A 14,609-nucleotide genomic window follows, 5' to 3' on the forward strand; every position below is an offset into this window, starting at 1 on the left:
AGAGTAAGTGCTGTAGTTTAGTTTGAACAAATGAAATAGATCTGGTATCTGTTACCAGGACAACCAGCAGAGTTCTGTTAGTTTTGGGGTGGCAGGTAGCCTGGTGGTTGGAGTAGTCTGCTGGAGCGTTGGACCACTAACCGATCGAATCCCCGAGCTGACAAGGTAAAAATCTGCCGTTCTGCCCCTGAACAGGGCAGTTGACCCACTGTTCCTAGGCCGTCATTGTCAATAAGATTTTGTTCTTATCTGACTTGCCTGGTTAAATAAAGGTTAAATATAAAATAAATATAAAATAACAATAAAAATAGTTGACATGAAGAAAACTGGTATCTGTTACCAGGACAACTAGCAGAGTTCTGTTAGTTGACAGGAAGATAGACTGGTGGATATGGATGTTATGAATATCATAACACTGAAAAAGGATTCTGCCAATGAAAAGAGAGAAACCAATAGACCATATAAAACCTTGATGAAAGTTAGATTTAGAGAGAAACCTAAACTCCAGACACTTCTATGTGGTCTGTATTGCTTCATTAACATCTGATCTTCAGGACTTGTTAAAAAAGGCAAATATATATTTTAAACTCTCAAAAAGCCATGAAATATGAGTGAAAAGCTTTTCTTGTGAGTCAAAAACTGAAAAATTGGGCGTGCAAAATTATTCAGCCCCCTTAAGTTAATACTTTGTAGCGCCACACACCCAATTTTTCAGTTTTTGATTTGTTAAAAAAGTTTGAAATATCCAATAAATGTCGTTCCACTTCATGATTGTGTCCCACTTGTTGTTGATTCTTCACAAAAAAATACAGTTTTATATCTTTATGTTTGAAGCCTGAAATGTGGCAAAAGGTCGCAAAGTTCAAGAGGGCCGAATACTTTCGCAAGTCACTGTATATACTGATATATATACTGATATATATATATATATATATATATATATATATATATATATATATATATATATATATATATATAGACTATATATATATATATATATAGACTATATATTACACCAACTCATTCCAGGTGTTTTTCTTTATTTTGACTATGTAGAATAATAGTGAAGTCATCAAAACTATGAAATAACACATAAGGAATCATTAAGTAACCAAAAAAGTGTTAAACAAATCAAAGTATATTTGAGATTCTTCAAAGTAACCACCCTTTGACTTGATGACAGATTTGCACACTCATGGCATTCTCTCAACCAGCTTCAAGATGTAGTCACCTGGAATGCATTTAAATTAACAGGTGTGCCTTGTTAAAAGTTTGTGGAATGTCTTTCCTTCATGTGTTTGAGGCAATCAGTTGTGTTGTGACAAGGGGGGGGGGGGGTATACAGAAGATGGTCCTATTTGGAAAAGATCTAGTCCATATTATGGCAAGAACAGCTCAAATAAGCAAAGAGAAACCACATTCCATCATTACTTGAAGACATGAAGGTCAGTTAATCCGGAAAATGTCAAGTTCTTTCAAGTGCAGTCGCACAAAACATCAAGCGCTATGATGAAACTAGCTCTCATTACTTTAAGGACCACCACAGGAAAGGAAGACCCAGAGTTACTTCTGCTGCAGAGAATAACTTCATTAGAGTTACCAGCCTCAGAAATTGCAGCCCAAATAAATGCTTCACAGAGTTAAATTAAGAGACGCATCTCAACATTGGATCCAAGATGGCGTAGCAGTAGGACGTATTGTCGTGTTGTGTCCCTTGTATATATCGTTTGTTTTTTTTTTTTTTCTTCACATATCTTTAAAACTTTTTGCTGAACCTCAACTTCTTATAAATACTCTCCTGCAACCCGCCTCACCCAACGTAGCTATTTTTCCTAAAGTATTTATATTTACTTCGGACCTTGGAACCCCTCAACTGAAGCTAGCCAACGAACTACCAGCTTCAGCAAAACATTGCTAGCGGTCTTCAGCTAACCGGTCATCAGCTAACCTTTAGCTCGGAAAGCTCTCGCCAGTTCGAACAACGCGACTCTAACCAGAGCATAACGGACCTATTTATTATTTTATTTTTCATCCCCGGATTCCCATCGCAAACGGAACATTTTGAGCTCCTGGGCTACAATATCCAGACCCACGACCGGTCCATCGATGTCACTGCATGAAGAGGAATAAACAGATACCCCCATCGCGACGTCCCCAAAGGCTAACTCTCTAGCCCTTGCTATCTCCTTGCTTGCAAATTCGGCCTGCTAACTGCTAGCTTGTTTAGCCCGGTCCGCTAACTGCTACCGTGTTTAGCACCGTCTACTAACTGTTAGCTTGTTAGCACAGGCCTGCTAACCGTCTGAATCGCCGCGTCCCAAACACTCACTGAACCCATATTTACTTTCTATCCCTTTTCGATTTTTAATTTGTTTATACCTTCCGGTAACCTGCCTCACCCAATGTGATACGGAACCGCTATTATCTTTACATTTTAGAACACACTCAAGAACCTCCAGAAGCTAACCAGCTAACTGGCTACAAGCTATTTGGTCATTGTTAGTTTTCTAACCTGGATAACACTCGCCAGTCCAGCTTCCCTGCCCCATCCACCGCTGCCCCTTGGACACTGATCACTTGGCTACATAGCTGATGCATGCTGGACTGTCCATTAATCACGGTAATCCATTCTGCTTGTTTATGTTTTATCTGTCGGCCCCAGCCGCACTTAGGCTCTGTGTGTAGTTAATCCGACCCTCTCTGCCTAATCAATCGCCATTCTACCTGCTGTTGTTGTGCTAGCTGATTAGCTGTTGTCTCACCTACTGTTTTAGCTAGCTCTCCCAATTCAACACCTGTGATTACTGTATGCCTCGCTGTATGTCTTTCTCAAATGTCAATATGCCTTGTATACTGTTGTGCAGGTTAGTTATCATTGTTTTAGTTTACAATGGAGCCCCTAGTTCCACTCTTTATACCCCTGTTACCTCCTTTGTCCCACCCCCCACACATGCGGTGACCTCACCCATTACAACCAGCATGTCCAGAGATACAACCTCTCTCATCATCACCCAGTGCCTGGGCTTACCTCCGCTGTACCCGCACCCCACCATACCCCTGTTTGCGCATTATGCCCTGAATATATTCTACCATGCCCAGAAACCTGCTCCTCTTATTCTCTGTCCCCAACGCCCTAGGCGACCAGTTTTGATAGCCTTCAGCCGCACCCTCATACTACTCCTTCTCTGTTCCGCGGGTGATGTGGAGGTAAACCCAGGCCCTGCATGTCCCCAGGCACCCTCATTTGTTGACTTCTGTGATCGAAAAAGCCTTGGTTTCATGCATGTCAACATCAGAAGCCTCCTCCCTAAGTTTGTCTTACTCACTGCTCTAGCACACTCTGCTAACCCTGATGTCCTTGCCGTGTCTGAATCCTGGCTCAGGAAGGCCACCAAAAATTCTGAGATTTCCATACCCAACTATAACATCTTCCGTCAAGATAGAACTGCCAAAGGAGGAGGAGTTGCAGTCTACTGCAGAGATAGCCTGCAAAGTAATGTCATACTTTCCAGGTCCATACCCAAACAGTTCGAACTACTAATTTTGAAAATTACTCTCTCCAGAAATAAGTCTCTCACTGTTGCCGCCTGCTACCGACCCCCCTCAGCTCCCAGCTGTGCCCTGGACACCATTTGTGAATTGATCGCCCCCCATCTAGCTTCAGAGTTTGTTCTGTTAGGTGACCTAAACTGGGATATGCTTAACACCCCGGCAGTCCTACAATCTAAGCTAGATGCCCTCAATCTCACTCAAATCATCAAGGAACCCACCAGGTACAACCCTAACTCTGTAAACAAGGGCACCCTCATTGACGTCATCCTGACCAACTGGCCCTCCAAATACACCTCCGCTGTCTTCAACCAGGATCTCAGCGATCACTGCCTCATTGCCTGTATCCGCTATGGAGCCGCAGTCAAACGACCACCCCTCATCACTGTCAAACGCTCCCTAAAACACTTCTGTGAGCAGGCCTTTCTAATCGACCTGGCCCGGGTATCCTGGAAGGACATTGACCTCATCCCGTCAGTTGAGGATGCCTGGTCTTTCTTTAAAAGTAACTTCCTCACCATTTTAGATAAGCATGCTCCGTTCAAAAAATGCAGAACTAAGAACAGATATAGCCCCTGGTTCACTCCAGACCTGACTGCCCTCGACCAGCACAAAAACATCCTGTGGCGGACTGCACTAACATCGAACAGTCCCCGCGATATGCAACTGTTCAGGGAAGTCAGGAACCAATACACACAGTCAGTCAGGAAAGCTAAAGCCAACTTCTTCAGGCAGAAGTTTGCATCCTGTAGCTCCAACTCCAAAAAGTTCTGGGACACTGTGAAGTCCATGGAGAACAAGAGCACCTCCTCCCAGCTGCCCACTGCACTGAGGCTAGGTAACACGGTCACCACCGATAAATCCATGATTATCGAAAACTTCAACAAGCATTTCTCAACGGCTGGCCATGCCTTCCGCCTGGCTACTCCAACCTCGTCCAACGGCTCCCCCCCCCCCCCCGCAGCTACTCGCCCAAGCCTCTCCAGGTTCTCCTTTACCCAAATCCAGATAGCAGATGTTCTGAAAGAGCTGCAAAACCTGGACCCGTACAAATCAGCTGGGCTTGACAATCTGGACCCTCTATTCCTGAAACTATCCGCCGCCATTGTCGCAACCCCTATTACCAGCCTGTTCAACCTCTCTTTCATATCGTCTGAGATCCCCAAGGATTGGAAAGCTGCCGCAGTCATCCCCCTCTTCAAAGGGGGCGACACCCTGGACCCAAACTGTTACAGACCAATATCCATCCTGCCCTGCCTATCTAAGGTCTTCGAAAGCCAAGTCAACAAACAGATCACTGACCATCTTGAATCCCGCCGTACCTTCTCCGCTGTGCAATCTGGTTTCCGAGCCGGTCACGGGTGTACCTCAGCCACGCTCAAGGTACTAAACGATATCATAACCGCCATCGATAAAAGACAGTACTGTGCAGCCGTCTTCATAGATCTTGCCAAGGCTTTCGACTCTGTCAATCACCGTATTCTTATCGGCAGACTCAGTAGCCTCGGTTTTTCGGATGACTGCCTTGCCTGGTTCACCAATTACTTTGCAGACAGAGTTCAGTGTGTCAAATCGGAGGGCATGCTGTCCGGTCCTCTGGCAGTCTCTATGGGGGTGCCACAGGGTTCAATTCTCGGGCCGACTCTTTTCTCTGTATATATCAATGATGTTTCTCATGCTGCGGGCGATTCCCTGATCCACCTCTACGCAGACGACACCATTCTATATACTTCCGGCCCGTCCTTGGACACTGTGCTATCTAACCTCCAAACGAGCTTCAATGCCATACAGCACTCCTTCCGTGGCCTCCAACTGCTCTTAAACGCTAGTAAAACCAAATGCATGCTTCTCAACCGTTCGCTGCCTGCACCCGCACGCCTGACCAGCATCACCACCCTGGATGGTTCCGACCTTGAATATGTGGACATCTATAAGTACCTAGGTGTCTGGCTAGACTCTAAACTCTCCTTCCAGACCCATATCAAACATCTCCAATCGAAAATCAAATCAAGAGTCGGCTTTCTATTCCGCAACAAAGCCTCCTTCACTCACGCCGCCAAACTTACCCTAGTAAAACTGACTATCCTACCGATCCTCGACTTCGGCGATGTCATCTACAAAATTGCTTCCAACACTCTACTCAGCAAACTGGATGCAGTTTATCACAGTGCCATCCGTTTTGTCACTAAAGCACCTTATACCACCCACCACTGCGACTTGTATGCTCTAGTCGGCTGGCCCTCGCTACATATTCGTCGCCAGACCCACTGGCTCCAGGTCATCTACAAGTCCATGCTAGGTAAAGCTCCGCCTTATCTCAGTTCACTGGTTACGATGGCAACACCCATCCGTAGCACGCGCTCCAGCAGGTGTATCTCACTGATCATCCCTAAAGCCAACACCTCATTTGGCCGCCTTTCGTTCCAGTTCTCTGCTGCCTGTGATTGGAACGAATTGCAAAAATCGCTGAAGTTGGAGACTTTTATCTCCCTCACCAACTTCAAACATCTGCTATCTGAGCAGCTAACCGATCGCTGCAGCTGTACATAGTCTATTGGTAAATAGCCCACCCATTTTCACCTACCTCATCCCCATACTGTTTTTATTTATTTATTTGTCTGCTCTTTTGCACACCAATATCTCTATCTCTACCTTTACATAACCATCTGATCATTTATCACTCCAGTGTTAATCTGCATAATTGTAATTATTTGCCTACCTTCTCATGCCTTTTGCACACAATGTATATATAGACTCCCCTTTTTTCTACTGTGTTATTGACTTGTTAATTGTTTACACCATGTGTAACTCTGTGTTGTCTGTTCACACTGCTATGCCTTATCTTGGCCAGGTCGCAGTTGTAAATGAGAACTTGTTCTCAACTAGCCTACCTGGTTAAATAAAGGTGTTCTCAACTAGCCTACCTGGTTAAATAAAGGTGTTCTCAACTAGCCTACCTGGTTAAATAAAGGTGTTCTCAACTAGCCTACCTGGTTAAATAAAGGTGTTCTCAACTAGCCTACCTGGTTAAATAAAGGTGTTCTCAACTAGCCTACCTGGTTAAATAAAGGTGTTCTCAACTAGCCTACCTGGTTAAATAAAGGTGTTCTCAACTAGCCTACCTGGTTAAATAAAGGTGTTCTCAACTAGCCTACCTGGTTAAATAAAGGTGTTCTCAACTAGCCTACCTGGTTAAATAAAGGTGTTCTCAACTAGCCTACCTGGTTAAATAAAGGTGTTCTCAACTAGCCTACCTGGTTAAATAAAGGTGTTCTCAACTAGCCTACCTGGTTAAATAAAGGTGTTCTCAACTGGCCTACCTGGTTAAATAAAGGTGTTCTCAACTACCTGGTTAAATAAAGGTGTTCTCAACTAGCCTACCTGGTTAAATAAAGGTGTTCTCAACTAGCCTACCTGGTTAAATAAAGGTGTTCTCAACTAGCCTACCTGGTTAAATAAAGGTGTTCTCAACTAGCCTACCTGGTTAAATAAAGGTGTTCTCAACTAGCCTACCTGGTTAAATAAAGGTGTTCTCAACTAGCCTACCTGGTTAAATAAAGGTGTTCTCAACTAGCCTACCTGGTTAAATAAAGGTGTTCTCAACTAGCCTACCTGGTTAAATAAAGGTGTTCTCAACTAGCCTACCTGGTTAAATAAAGGTGTTCTCAACTAGCCTACCTGGTTAAATAAAGGTGTTCTCAACTAGCCTACCTGGTTAAATAAAGGTGTTCTCAACTAGCCTACCTGGTTAAATAAAGGTGTTCTCAACTAGCCTACCTGGTTAAATAAAGGTGAAATAAAAAAAATAAATAAAAAAAAACATCAACTGTTCAGAGGAGACTGCATGAATCAGTCCTTCACGGTTGAATTGCTGCAAAGAAACCACAGCTAAAGGACACCAATAAGAAGCGACTTGCTTGGGCCAAGAAACACGAACAATGGACATTAGACCGGTGGATATCAGTCCTTTTGGTCTGATCAGTCCAAATTTGCAATCTTTGGTTTCAAACGCGGAGTAGGTGAATGGATGATCTCCGTATGTGTGATGGTGTGCGGGTGCTTCGCTGTTGACTCTGTCAGTGATTGATTTAGAAGTCACACTTAACCAGGTTGGCTACCACAGGATTCTGCAGCGATACGCCATCCCATCTGGTTTGGGCTTAGTGGGGCTTTAATTTGTTTTTCAACAGGACTATGACACAAAACACCTCCAGGCTGTGTAAGGTATATTTGACCAAGAAGGAGAGTGATGGAGTGCTTCATCAGATAACCTGGCCTCCACAATCCCCCGACCTCAACCAAATTGAGATGGTTTGGGATAGAGTCGGACCGCAGAGTGAAGGAAAAGTAGCCAACATGTTCTCAGCATATGTGTGAACTCCTTCAAGACTGGTTGGAAAAGCATTCCATGTGAAGCTGGTTGAGAGAATGCCAAACGTGTGCAAAGCTGTCAAGGCGAAGGGGGGGCTACTTTTGAAGAATCTAATATATATTTTGATTTGTTAAACACTTTCGGTTACTACCTGATTCCTTATGTTTATTCATAGTTTTGATGTCTTTACTGTTATTCTACAATGTAAAAATTTGTAAAAGTAAAGAAAAACCCCATGAATGAGTAGGTGACTCCAACATTTTGACTGGTAGTGTACATAAAATTCCATGGCAACAGCTCCAGTGGACATTCCTGCAGTCAGCATACCAATTGCCGGCTCCCTCTGAGACATCTGGCATTTCTGTGTGACAAAACTGCACATTTTCGAGTGGCCTTTTATTGTCCCCAGCACAAGGTGCACTTGTGTAATGATAATGCTGTTTAATCAGCTTCTTGATATGCCACACCTGTCAGGTGGATGGATTATCTTGGCAGAGAATACATGTTCAGTAACAGGGATGTCAAATTTGTGTACAATTTTGAGAGAAATAAGTTTTTTGTACGTATGGAACATTTCAGGGATCTTTTATTTCAGCTCATGAAGCCACAACACTTTACATGTTGTGTTTATATTTTTGTTCAGTGTAGTTTCTATCAGTTTTAGAAACATATGATGATGTCATAGTGAATTCATGTGAATGAACAAGCCCTTTCAGACTTTATAATATGGCTGTATATAAACTTACTATATATAGTTACTATCAGTTTTAGGAACATCTACCCAAAATATTTCACCTTCTTATTTTTCACTTTACCCAAAATATGACATCAGCGCTAGTCAAAATGTTGAAAATCTGAACGTTTAAATAAGAAATTGGTCCTTTTAAACAGCATGTGTCGAACCCTTTCAACAACAGGGAGATGTTACTGATGTGCTTTGTGTCAAAGCACGTGCTTTTGCCTCCAATGTAAAAACAAAAACCCGCACAAAATGACTTCTTTAGTTATTTTATGTTTAAGGAAGTGTGTAGGTCACATTCTGTATCATACAGCTATGAAAGTTATATATTTAGAACCACCTGCTGATTGGAATCTAGCAATGTCTGTGTCTTCAGTGTCCTAGAACTGTTTAGTTAACTAAAGGTTGAATATTTAGAACCACCTGCTCGGTTGGAATCCAGTGACGTCTGTGTCATAGAACTGTTTTGTGTTCTGATTTGTAAAACATGTCTTCAGTGTCCTGGAACTGTTTCGTTTTTTGTGATCTGACTTTTATAAAATATTATTAGTAATTACCAGGAAGCTAAGTCACACCAAGATTGTTCAAATTGGCCTCAGATTATTGAGGGATCTGATTAGGATTTTACCCTCGTAGCAAGGCCGTTTTGTCATGTGGAGGTTTTGTTCAGGTCTCTATTTAAGTGAACACTCTGTCTTTGGCAGGAGAAAGACCAGACTCAGAGGAACCAGAGCCAGTGAAGTCCAAACCAGCAAGACAACACCTCTGCTCCCAGTGTGGAAAGAGTTTTAACCAGAAAGAGCACCTGAAAAAACATGAGAGAATACACACAGGGGAGAAGCCTTACCACTGCTCCCAGTGTGGAAAGAGTTTTACCCAGAAAAGCAACCTGAAAAAACATGAGAGCATACACACAGGGGAGAAGCCTTTCAAATGCTCCCAGTGTGGAAAGAGTTCTGCTCACTTATGTAAACTGAAAACACATCAGAGAATACACACGGGGGAGAAGCCTTACCACTGTTCCCAGTGTGGAAAGAGTTTTGCCCACTTATGTAACCTGAAATCGCATGAGAGATTACACACAGGTGAGAAGCCTTACCCCTGCTCCCAGTGTGGAAAGCGTTTTACCCACTCATGTAACCTGAAAACACATGAGATATTACACACAGGGGAGAAGCCGTACCCCTGCTCCCAGTGTGGAAAGAGTTTTGCCCACTTATGTAAACTGAAAATACATCAAAGAATACACACAGGCGAGAAGCCTTACCACTGCTCCCAGTGTGGAAGGAGTTTTACCCACTTATGTAACCTGAAAAGACATGAAAGATTACACACAGTCTGAACAGTAGAACAGTAGAACATAGGATAGATGTAGGCTGAACATTTTTAGAGTAAAAAGTCTTTGGTCCTAGGGGGAAGATCAGCTTTAATATTGAACTTAGATTGTAGCTTCCATCAATGTAATTGTCTACTTCATTTCTAATCCCCCATATATGTTTTTGTGTATATATATATATATATATATATATATATATATATAACATGTGTGTGTATGTAAATACTGAACAAAAATATGAACACAAAATGTAACAATTTCAAACATTTTTACTGAGTTAAAGTTCATATTAAGGAAATCAGTCAATCTAAATAAATTCATTAGAGGCCGAATCTATGTTTTTCACATGACTGGGAATACAGATATGCATCTGTATGGTCACAGATACCTTGAAGAAATGGTAGGGGCACGATCAGAAAACCAGTCAGTATCTGATGTGACCACCATTTGCCTATAGTTGATTGTGGCCTGTGGAATGTTGTCCCACTCCTGGGTAAAATGATCTGTTTAAGTCATTAGTAAATTGTTGCGTGTTCTATATCCTGTCAATCATTTATTCCTTCATAAACAGACAACATGTGTACGTAAACACGTGTGCAAGGGCCCCTCTAGGTTCACAACCTCTTGACCATTATGGTGGAATTATTGTAATCAACATTTCTTCAAAACAAGTCAACTTTATTATTTAAATTACTGCAGTAATGGAGCTGGAGGTGATCACTGAGAAGTCAGCGATCTGGTTTGAGCCACAGCGTTTTATATCACCCCTGGAGGTGATCACTGAGAAGTCAGCGATCTGGTTTGAGCCACAGCGTTTTATATCACCCCTGGAGGTGATCACTGAGAAGTCAGCGATCTGGTTTGAGCCACAGCGTTTTATAGCGAAGTCCATCCTCCTTCAGTCTACATGACAAACACCAGATGTATGGAATGGGTCACAAGGTTAAGACTAGTATGAAAGATACTTAGAATTCACAGCAGACAGTATCTGTTGTAACAACTGCCCCCCCAACTGCCATCTCCCCCTGGTACCCCAGTATAGAAACATTAACTCATGCTCTGGAATGCGGTATCACCCAAAGACATCGTAGATCTCCTAGAGGTCCATCCGCAGTAGAACACACACAGATGAGCGTTCTAACAACCCCTCTGTTCTGTTGCATAAAATCAACCATTCGATGCAATAACAGCATTATAACATAATCTAGTAATTTCCACCGTACCATTACATCTGGACAGCTGAGAACGTATCTGTTTAGGTCTGTTTAGGTCTTCGGTAAAGGGGACATCTTAAAGATTACAAATGACCCTTTCAAAGACTGAGACACTCTTTATTTCAAACATATTTTACTTCAAACACATTTCTTTAATAAGCTCAACAAGGTTACGACACGACACATCAATGACCAGGACATTACTTGTGTTTTACTACAAAGAAACAGCTGCACTATAAAGTCACAATCACACATTAAATATGGTGAGAACATCCGGAGATGATGTCATTAACAGGCCAACGAGAGGACAACCGAAGGACATAGAAATCACTTTCAGACAGCAACGTCGACCATATTCTCTTCCACAAACAAAACCCCCACTTGGACAAAAAACTGGTTGACTCAACGTTGTTTCCACATCATTTCAACCCAAACAATCTATGTGATGACTTTCACAAAAAGTCATCAATTTAAGGGTATTTCTGTCTTTGTGTGTGTGTCTTTGTGTGTATGTCTTTGTGTGTGTGCATGAGTTGGGTGTTGCTCATTCCACTCAGAGATTAACTTAAATTGTGTAGATCAGTGATAATACTGACAGCTAGGTACAGCCAGGTACAGCTAGGTACAGCCAGGTACAGTTAGGTACAGCCAGGTACAGCCAGGTACAGCTAGGTACAGCCAGGTACAGTTAGGTACAGCCAGGTACAGCCAGGTACAGCTAGGTACAGCCAGGTACAGCTAGGTACTGTTAGGTACAGCTAGGTACAGCTAGGTACAGCCAGGTACAGACAGGTACAGCTAGGTACAGCCAGGTACAGCCAGGTACAGCTAGGTACAGCCAGGTACAGCTAGGTACAGCTAGGTACAGCCAGGTACAGCTAGGTACAGCCAGGTACAGCTAGGTACAACCAGGTACAGCTAGGTACAGCCAGGTACAGCCAGGTACAGCTAGGTACAGCCAGGTACAGCTAGGTACAGCCAGGTACAGCCAGGTACAGCCAGGTACAGCTAGGTACAGCCAGGTACAGCCAGGTACAGCTAGGTACAGCCAGGTACAGACAGGTACAGCTAGGTACAGCCAGGTACAGCCAGGTACAGCCAGGTACAGCTAGGTACAGCCAGGTACAGCCAGGTACAGCTAGGTACAGACAGGTACAGCTAGGTACAGCCAGGTACAGCCAGGTACAGCCAGGTACAGCTAGGTACAGCTAGGTACAGACAGGTACAGCTAGGTACAGCCAGGTACAGCCAGGTACAGCCAGGTACAGCCAGGTACAGCTAGGTACAGACAGGTACAGCTAGGTACAGCCAGGTACAGCCAGGTACAGCTAGGTACAGCCAGGTACAGACAGGTACAGCCAGGTACATCTAGGTACAGCCAGGTACAGCCAGGTACAGCCAGGTACAGCTAGGTACAGCTAGGTACAGCCAGGTACAGCTAGGTACAGCCAGGTACAGACAGGTACAGCCAGGTACAGCTAGGTACAGCTAGGTACAGCTAGGTACAGCCAGGTACAGCCAGGTACAGCTAGGTACAGCCAGGTACAGCTAGGTACAGCCAGGTACAGCCAGGTACAGACAGGTACAGCCAGGTACAGCCAGGTACAGCTAGGTACAGCTAGGTACAGCTAGGTACAGCCAGGTACAGCCAGGTACAGCTAGGTACAGCCAGGTACAGCCAGGTACAGCCAGGTACAGCTAGGTACAGACAGGTACAGCTAGGTACAGCCGGGTACAGCTAGGTACAGACAGGTACAGCCAGGTACAGCTAGGTACAGCTAGGTACAGACAGGTACAGCCAGGTACAGCTAGGTACAGCCAGGTACAGCTAGGTACAGCTAGGTACAGACAGGTACAGCCAGGTACAGCTAGGTACAGCCAGGTACAGCTAGGTACAGACAGGTACAGCCAGGTACAGACAGGTACAGCCAAGACCCCATTTTTGATTGGCAGTTTTTCTAATTTAATTTTAGGTTGCTTGTTGTACCAAATAAATAGTGACATTGCTCTGTTTTAAAGAACTTCTCAGTGATATGATGGGAGATCATCTGCAAGGGACATAACAGCTGGGGGGAGTACATTCATTTTAATTACCGCAATACATCTAACCAATAAAGTCTCAACGATGATCACCCAATCAGATCCTTCATCTAGTGACTACATCTCTTTCTACTGAATAGACTGTTAGTCAGATCCTCCATCTAGTGACTACATCTCTTTCTACTGAATAGACTGTTAATCAGATTCTCCATCTAGTGACTACAGTGCCTTGCGAAAGTATTCGGCCCCCTTGAACTTTGCGACCTTTTGCCACATTTCAGGCTTCAAATATAAAGATATAAAACTGTATTTGATTTGTTAAAAAAGTTTGAAATATCCAATAAATGTCGTTCCACTTCATGATTGTGTCCCACTTGTTGTTGATTCTTCACAAAAAAATACAGTTTTATATCTTTATGTTTGAAGCCTGAAATGTGGCAAAAGGTCGCAAAGTTCAAGGGGGCCGAATACTTTCGCAAGGCACTGTACATCTCTTTCTACTGAATAGACTGTTAATCAGATCCTCCATCTAGTGACTTCTCTTTCTAGTGAATAGACTGTTAATCAGATCCTCCATCTAGTGACTACATCTCTTTCTACTGAATAGACTGTTAATCAGATCCTCCATCTAGTGACTTCTCTTTCTACTGAATAGACTGTTAATCAGATCCTCCTCCATCTAGTGACTTCTCTTTCTACTGAATAGACTGTTAATCAGATCCTCCATCTAGTGACTACATCTCTTTCTACTGAATAGACTGTTAATCAGATCCTCCATCTAGTGACTACATCTCTTTCTACTGAATAGACTGTTAATCAGATCCTCCATCTAGTGACTACATCTCTTTCTACTGAATAGACTGTTAATCAGATCCTCCTCCATCTAGTGACTACATCTCTTTCTACTGAATAGACTGTTAATCAGATCCTCCTCCATCTAGTGACTACATCTCTTTCTACTGAATAGACTGTTAATCAGATCCTCCATCTAGTGACTCCATCTCTTTCTACTGAATAGACTGTTAATCAGAGCCTCCTCCATCTAGTGACTACATCTCTTTCTACTGAATATACTGTTAATCAGATCCTCCTCCATCTAGTGACTACATATCTTTCTACTGAATAGACTGTTAATCAGCTCCTCCTCCATCTAGTGACTACATATCTTTCTACTGAATAGACTGTTAATCAGATCCTCCATCTAGTGACTACATCTCTTTCTACTGAATAGACTGTTAATCAGATCCTCCATCTAGTGACTCCATCTCTTTCTACTGAATAGACTGTTAATCAGAGCCTCCTCCATCTAGTGACTACATCTCTTTCTACTGAATATACTGTTAATCAGATCCTCCTCCA

The sequence above is a fragment of the Oncorhynchus clarkii genome, unplaced genomic scaffold (genome assembly GCF_045791955.1).
Source record: "Oncorhynchus clarkii lewisi isolate Uvic-CL-2024 unplaced genomic scaffold, UVic_Ocla_1.0 unplaced_contig_6259_pilon_pilon, whole genome shotgun sequence".
Classification (NCBI taxonomy): Eukaryota; Metazoa; Chordata; class Actinopteri; order Salmoniformes; family Salmonidae; genus Oncorhynchus; species Oncorhynchus clarkii.